This window comes from Mixophyes fleayi, chromosome 7 (assembly GCF_038048845.1).
Source record: "Mixophyes fleayi isolate aMixFle1 chromosome 7, aMixFle1.hap1, whole genome shotgun sequence".
Classification (NCBI taxonomy): Eukaryota; Metazoa; Chordata; class Amphibia; order Anura; family Limnodynastidae; genus Mixophyes; species Mixophyes fleayi.
The window spans coordinates 28553512-28562584 of NC_134408.1; positions in this window are offsets into that span (position 1 = coordinate 28553512).

Here is a 9073-nt window from a genome sequence, read left to right on the forward strand (position 1 = left end):
CCTGTAAAAATTAGGATGAAAGGATCTGCATGAGAAAGGGGATCCTCTGCGCCTCTAATAATTGGCATTGGCTCCTTTGGGGCACGGAATTTAATGGCCCTGTTGGTTGTTTACCACAGATCATTGAATTCTAAGATGCTTACCAGGATGATGTTGATGAACAAACAAATGAAGTTCCAAATCACAAGACACACCAAAATAAAAGACACACTAAAGGCCAGGGACAGGCAGCAATGACAGGGCAGACAGATATTGAGTGAAAATAGAAACCGTAGGGACCATTAGAATTCAGGAACCAAGCAAGAACCTTAAAGCTATTTTGCATAGCAGAATAGCCTGTTACTCAGCCGATGGCTGAGACAAAATAGGGTTTAAATAGGCAGCTGATTCCTGTTAGGTGTAATTAGTGACAATTAGTTACCACAAAGAACCTAGGGAGGCTGTAAAACAGGGTATATAAGGATTTTGTGGCTAATCTGTAGGGCTACTGCCCCTGAACCAAATGTAACGAAAAATGCTTGTATGTAACATCATCAGCTATTTATATAGCACCACTAATTCCGCAGCGCTGTACAGAGAACTCACTCACATCAGTCCCTGCCCCATTGGAGCTTACAGTCTAAATTCCCTAACACACACACACACACAGACTAAGAGAGACTAAGGTCAATTTTGATAGCAGCCAATTAACCTACTAGTATGTTTTTAGAGTGTGGGAGGACACTGGTACACCTGAAGGAAACCTACAGGGAAAACATACAAGCTCCACACAGCTAAAGCTATGGTTGGAAATCGAAACTCATGACCCAGTGCTGTGAGGCAGAAGTGCTAACCATTAAGCCACTGTGCTGCCCTACAGAGGATTTACTTTAACTCATGAAGGAAACAGTAATGTAAGTCATAGTAGACAAGTTGGTGATATCTATGTAGATACAACGGAAAGTCAGATTGGGGAAATGTGACGTGTTTCTTACCTTTAGCCAAACACACCTAAAATAAGTTATATACACATGCTTTTCTGCATTTATGACTATATGACTTTATTGTGACTGCACAGTGTTTCTTGTTTCTTCTAAGCTTAGTTATTTACATTAAACCCGCCCATACCAGAGATTAGACACTAATATGGAAATAAGGAAGACAACCAACACCAAGAAATATCCATCCATTGAGGTATTATTATTATTGTTGTTAATTTTTTTATTTATAAGACGCCACAGACTCCGTAGCGCCGGATACAGCAGCAAATAGCAAATAGATGAGGTAATACATCTCATTAGCTCAGGTGAGTGTAAGTTGTGCTACGGGGACTCACACAGAGTGCAGCAAAAGACGTGACAGGACGTACGAGGGACAGGAGACAGACGTGGGACAATAGGTAGAGAGGACCCTGCATGCGAGGGCTTACATTCTAAAGGGAGGGGTGGTGAGGAACAGTAGGACCAACTGGGAGAAACAATTTAGATGGGAGACGAGGAAGAAGAGGTGATGGATATAATGATTAGGAAGTGGTAGGATAGGCGAGCTTGAAAAGGTGAGTTTTGAGGACTAAGGGTTGGGCGAGTCGAGTAAGATAGGGTAGGAAGTTCCAAAGATATGGGGCAGCACGGCAGAAGTCTTGGAGGTGAGCATTGGAGGAGGTAATGAAGGGTGAATTGGAGTGGAGGTCAGAGGTGGAGCAGAGTGGATGGGTAGGTATGTACCTCGAGACAAGGTCAGAGATGTAAGGAGTAAAAGTGTTGGTAAGGGCTTTGTAAGTGAGGGTAAGGAGCTTGAATCGAATCCTGATATGGATAGGGAGCCAATGAAGGGATTTTACGCAGAGAAGAAGCGGAAGAGGTGCAGTGGGAGAGGAAGATGAGACTAGCTGCAGCATTTTGTATGGATTGAAGGTCAGAAGTGGGAGAGTGAGGAAGACCAGTGAGAAGTAGGTTGCAATAGTCGAGACGAGAAATGATGAGTGAATGAACCAGGATTTTGGGTGCTTCCTGAGAGAGGAAGGGACGGATTTTCATGATGTTACAGAGACAGAAGTGGCAGGATTTGGTGAAGGACTGGATATGAGGGGTAAAGCTGAGGGCTGAATCAAGGGTGACTCCAAGGGGATGGGCTTGGATGATAGGAGAAAGAGTAATGTTGTCAAACAAGAGGGAGATATTGAGAGGGATGGCAACATTGGCAGGAGGAAAGCGCTGTGACATCCAGGTAGTTACAGCAGAGAAACAGCTAGATACCTGGGTTTGGACAGCAGGAGAGAGGTCAGGGGAGAAAAGATAGATTTGCGTGTCATCTGCATAGAGGTGGTATTGGAGGCTAAATGATTGAATGAGTTTTCCAATAGAGGTGATGTAGAGAGAGAAGCGCAGAGGGCAAAGAACAGAGCCTTGTTGGACTGCAATAGAAAGGGGAATAGAGGGGGGGAGAGCCAGAAGCAGGGACACTAAAAGAGCGGTCAGAGAGGTAGGAGGCAAACAGAAGAGCGCTGTTTCACAAAGACCTATGGTTGGACTGTTGTGAGTAGAAGAGAATGATCGACGGTGTCAAAAGCAGCTGAGAGGTCAAGGAGTATGAGAAGTGACCATTGGACTTTGCTTAGAGCAAGTCATTTATTTCTTTACTGAGAGCAGTTTCAGTTGAGTGAAGGGGATGGAAGCCAGACTAGAGAGGGTCAAAAAGAGAGTGGGAAGAGAGAAAGTGGGTCAGACGTTTGAAGACAAGTCGTTTGAGAATTTTAGAAGCAAAGGGAAGCAGAGATATGCGGCGATAATTGGAGAGAGAGGATGGGTCAAGGGAAGGTTTCTTGAGAATAGGAGAGATGAGAGCATGCTTGATGGCAGAGGGGAAGATACCATTGGAGAGAGAGAGGTTAAAGAGGAGAGCAAGGTGACAACAGGCATTGGAATAGAGGGAGAGGAGGAACTTGGAGGGGGACAGGATCGAGAGGACAGGTTGTAAAGAAGAGGAGGAGAGAAGAGAGAGGATCTCAGGCACAGTAACGGGTGGGTAGGAGACAAGGGTGGCAGAGTGAGTGATAGAGAGGACAGATGGGGGAGGCAAGTATGATGAGAACAGATATCCTTGTTTATAGAGTCAATTTTGTCTTTGAAGTAGGTAGCAAAGTCAAGAGCGGTGATGGATGAGGGGGGAGGAGGTGGGGGAGGATACAGTAGAGAGTCAATGGTAGCAAAGAGGCGCCGGGGTTTATTGGACAGGGAGGGCATGAGGGATATGAAATAGGCTTGTTTGGCAAGAGAGAGGGCAGAATAATAGGAAGAAAGGATGAATTTATAGTGGGTGAAGTCAGCAATGGAGAATAATTTCCTTCATTGTCCTTCAGAAGAGCGGAAGCACTTTTGGAGGAGACGAGTAAGAAGGGAGTGCCAGGGTTGGGGTTTAGATTGGTGGGGAGGAAGGGGGGTGGCAGGGGCTGCAGTATCAAGCGCAACAGAGAGTGTGGTGTTGCAATGAGAGACAGCAGTGTTGGGACATGACAGGGAAGAAATGGAAGCAAGTAAGGGTTCGAGAGAGGACGCAGTGTGCGAGCAACTTTGGGTAAGAAAGGTGGGACAGGGGGTAAAGAGAGGGTAAAAGAAAGGTGATTGTGGTCAGAGATGGGTGGGGGCAGAACTGGAGAAGTTGGAGATGTCACAGAGATAGGAGAACAATAGGTCCTGGAAGTAACCATCAGGGTGGGTGGCAGAGGTTGTCCATTGGGAGAGGCCATGGGAGGAAGTGAGAGTGAGGAATTTAGAGGCAGCAGTAGTAATTGGAGAGTTGGTAGGGATGTTAAAATCCCCAATAATAATAGTGGGAAGATCAGAAGAGAGAAAATAGGAAAGCCAGGCAAAATTATCAAGAAATTGAGAGGATGGGCCAGGGGGATGATAGATGACCGCAACACGAAGGTGGAGAGGGGAGAAGAGGCGGATGGAGTGAACTTCAAAGGAGGAGAAGGAGAGGAAGGGTTCAGGAGGAATAACACTGAAGGGTAGCTAGAAGATAGTAGGACACCTACACCACCTCCTTGGCGGTCCCCAGGATGGGGACTGTGGGAGAGGGAGAGCCCCCCGTGGGAGAGTGCAGCGGAGGAGGTTGTATTAGATGGGGAGATCCACGTTTCTGTAAGGGCTAGGAGACCAAAGGAATGGGAGAGGAAGAGGTCATGAATGGGAGTGAGTTTGTTGCACACAGATCTTGCATTCCAGAGTGCATTCTGGAATTCTATAGGAATGATGGGAATAAGGTTGGCGGAATTGGATGTTCGGGGGAGACAGGGTGATATGTGGTGGTGGGGGGAGCGACAGGGGATAGAGGGAATAGGCTTGGGTCTGTAGTATGGAGTAGTGATATGGGGAGCCATGAGGGGGAATAGGTGTAAATGCTGAATGGAGAATAATAAGGTACAGGAGATGTAGTAATTGAGACCTTGCAGAGTCATGAAAGAGGAGAAAAATATTGCATGGAAAAGACAAATGAAAGTATGGCAGATGGTAAGGACTGAGACAGGTTACAAGTGAGGTGGGAATGAGATTAGGACAAGTGAGTAAAGTGAGAGACTGTAGAAGTAGTCGGAGAGTGAAGAGGAAGAAAAGATGTTAAAGGATCAGCAAGGGAATGGGAAGTAGTTAGGACAGTAGAGATAAGGGATAAGCGAGTAAGAAACAGTTAGACAAGACAGTGACATAGGGCAGGAGTGGATAGAGACAGGGCCATCTTAACAACATTATGGGCCCCCGGGCAAAGCAGTGCACTGGGGCCCCTACATATTTTATATATATATATATATATATATATATATATATATATATATATATATATATGAGATACAGATATAGATATAGATATATAGAGATAGAGATAGATAGATAGATAGATAGATAGATAGATAGATAGATGTACTTGCTCAGTGACCCTTGAAGGGTTTTTTTCAGGTTTTTTTTTTCCAGGATTATTTATTCTAATTAAGAGCCCTGCCTATGGGACCCCCTTGTCCGTGGGGCCCCCGGGCACCTGCCCATCGTGCCCAATGGAAAAGATGGCCCTGGATAGAGATTATAAACCATTAGCCACAGTGGAAGGTGCACTGAGGTAGCTGTGTATGATTAGTGTGCAAGTAGGAGCTGGGGCGGAACTTAGAGAATCTGGGTGAGTGGAGCAACAAGTATGTTTTGAAGGTAGGATTACAAGCAACAGAATAAGTGAAACCAACAAGTCACAATCAAACAGTGGATGCAAGAATTAAGGTTGAGAAACAGATCAACAGGGTGTGTGCAGGCAGTGCACAATGCAGGTGGTGGTGGATTTCAGAGCTCACAGATGATTGTTGAATGTTTTCCTCATGTAGCAGTGTTTCCAGATATTATCTTTTTGTTCTCCTCTTGTGCAACTCTTGTGTAACTCTTACAATTACTATCTAAATTTTTATACACTTGTAAAAAAAATTCCTCACAGTATTTTCCATAAGCTTCTTATCCAATGCTTTCTCCCAGCTGAATATAATGACATGAAGGTCCCCTGAACCCCAACATTTCCTTCCACATCATTAGGATAGTGTCATAATGGCATCTAATACAAGTCAAAGAGGTGATCCTTCAGGCATTTGCGTTTCTGTGACATCACTGACCCTGTGTATGAATCAACCAATCCACACATTGCTTTTCTACCAAGCTATCTGTCATTGTATGTCTACTGCTTTATAGAAGCTGCTGTGGAGTGAAAGAAATTATTTTGAGCTTATTAAGTATAAAAAAAAGTCTGGTCATTGCATTAATATTAGACTGCTCAGTAATAAACAGCTTTTGATATATATTAATGTCAAACAACTGATTTGCTTGCTCTTTTTTACTGTCACTACCAAAATGGTAGTTTGCGTTCATCCAGAAAGTAGCTTTATGGCTGTTAATGACTCCTTTTAACACTGAGTCTTATGTACATGTTTATGATTTTTTGCAATCCCTTAATTAGCCCTCATTATATGTCAGGCCCCTACTGAAAGCATTGCGGTATATCTGCTAGAATATTATAAATTATTAATCTGCCCTGAAGCCGTTAGCATATTTTATTTAGAAAGAAGATGAAGAGGTTTGATCAAAGTCATACAGATCTGAAAACATGTCAGCTTACACTGGTGTCTCGCCCAATCATTTCTTGCACTCCTTTATTGCATTAACCTTTGTTGCCTTTATAGGGGGGAGGGGGGGGGGGGCGTTTCATCTGCCTACTGTTATATGTCCTCACTTTCTGTACATATAGAATAAATCAAATATATTTATACCAATATATATATATATATATGGTATACCACATTATTAAGCATGCAACTTTTGTTCCTATGTTGCTGTGTCTTTATTGTTTAAAAAACCTAGGCCACTGTCCGATAGCCACATATCAGAATTTCCCTCTTTTTATGATCTGCTGTACTTTTAGTACTTCCACTTTACATCCCTTATCAGTAATGGACATGCATGCATAGTAGCACAGACGTCTACCCCTTTGGTGGTAAGCGGAGAGTTCCCAACGAGAAGCGGCAGTAACAGAAATGACGTGTGCAAGAAGACACAATGATATCGGTTTTGGACAACCATTTTTTACTAATTGTTGTTTATTTATATAGCGCCAATCATATTGCTCATTGCTGTACAGAGAATATGTAGCCATTCACATCAGACCCAGACCCTGAGCTCACAATCTAAATTCAGAAGTCAGTTAACCTGCCAGTATGTTCTTCGACTGTGAGCAGAAACCGGAGCACCCGGAGGAAACCCTTGCAAACACGGGGAGAACATACAAACTCCACAAAGACAGGGCCCAGGTCTTAATCGAACCCCAGTTTTGTAATGCAGCAATGCTAACCATTGTGTCACCGCGCTGTTCGTCACCAAAATGCACGCATAAAACTATGTATCACTTTGAAAATGACCCTTTATATATTAAAGACAAACTGTCACTACACAATCCCTTGAGGTATGTGTTAGCGAAATGTAGCTAAGAATTGTACTGTCGTTAGAACTCTCACCACCTACTCGTTCTTGAAGATATCTTCTGTCACATCATGCATTACATCTACACAGATTGCTCCCATTGTCTGTGTTTCTTGTCCTTCAGAACACAAACACTCATCTAATGGCATGTTTCTCTCTGACAGCAGTGAGCTCAGTCTGGCAGAATCTCCTTTGTTGGGCGTGATTAAAGCACACGTAGCCTCCGACTGTCTCACCAACTGATTTTTCTCACACACAATCACATATAAACAATGCATGTACGTGACAATGTGAGGATTAAAACAAACACGTCAATATTATCAGACTGATTTTATAGGTAAGCTTGAGGATACAATTCATTATTATTTATTAAAAAACAGGAACAGCAGTTTTTCTTGACTGCCCCTCTCCTATTTATTCTATGGTCACTATAGCAAAGTGGTCACCTTTGCGATAGTGACCGGAGGGGAGAGCATTAAAATGCGGTGAGGGATTTGAAGATCCCTCTACCACAATGCTCTCTCCATAGAGCAGACCTGAAAAATTACACATACGGTAATGTACGCCAGCCTGAGCAATATGTCATACAAGTCAACAGATTTCTCTCCCCCCCGAGAGAAGTCATGTGGCATGGGGTAGGAGGAGGGCGTGGTGACCTTGTTGCATCAGCACAGCCCCGCCCCCACTATAAAAAAACGAAATTCACGGTATTGAATGGAGGGGAGGAGCTTAATGATGCGAATAAGCCCCGCTCCCTCCATTCAATGCCGTGAATTACCTCAAATGCGGTAGCTTTGCCTACTCTTCCGGGAGTCCGTGAGGACTAGGCAAATATGCAGTATGTGCATGAGCTGGTGTACATTACCGTATGTGTAAATGGCTTTTCATTACTGATTAAATTGCGGTAAATAGCAGTTCCCATAGACATCTATGGGGACTGCTCTGTATTACGAAAGAAATACTACGGTAGAGAGATATCTACGATATCTGCTGCAATGCAGTGTTAATACATTTGCATGATACTTAGATTTGCGCCTGTTCCCCGAAAACGGCAGTTTTCAAGGAATTTACATAAAAATAAAGATTACTAAATAGGCCCCCCAAAAGGAGCAATAAAGAATCTGAATAGAATGATGGAGAAATACAGTTCTAATGTGCAGGCTTATTTGACATAAATAAGATAATCCTTCCATTAATGGAGCAATGCATAATCTTTCCCTATACCAGATAAGCAGGACTGATGTAGAATATTTATTGCAATAATGACTTGTAGTGAAAGCATTGACAGGTTGCTACCTCCCATCTCTCCATGTCTGTTCTAGTCAACATTCCTTAAACGCTTCGGACCTGATTCATTAAGGGACGTAAATGCCGATACGTGCCATATTTTGCATAAAATCGTTCTGCGCATGCCCAGAACCGGACTATACACAAGTGAACGCAGCAACATACAATTCACTTCCTAGCGCAAAGGACCCTTAAGGCAGTCTACGATTTCAGGGGCAGAACATTGAGGAGACTGGGCGTATGCACGTACTCAATTTACAGCAAGGGCATGCCAAGCTAGAACGCATGCAGCAATGTCTGATTCAAGCTTTGGGCATCTCAAAGGTACGTGTTCTTCTGTCATATCACTTTCTCCAGCTACAGGTCAGGTGTGTCGATTACTAGTGATGAAATGCATTTTATGTACAGTAGACACTAATAAATGTATTCAATTTCCCAAAGTAATTTTATATAGTTGTTATTCAAGATAGTTAGAACTTTTTTTGGGTAGCGTAGCGGAATAAAAAATATATATTAAGTCTGTTACATAGGGAAGTAGTGACAGCATTATGGAAGAGCACACTTTTTCAAAAGTTTTCTTTTCTGTAACTTTTATGATGTCAGGGCCAATCTTGAGGCCCCGCCCCCATTTTGTTCTGCTGAGCATGCGCATGTTGTACCTTTTTCCCCACAGAAAAAAATATTAAACTCATTGCACGCAGCAGAAAGTATTGTGCAAAATGTACTGAATAGGACTTTTAGCTCTATTTTAGTCAGGGAAATAACAGCATAGAAAGTAATATTTTGGTCTCTTTAGTGCAGAAAGC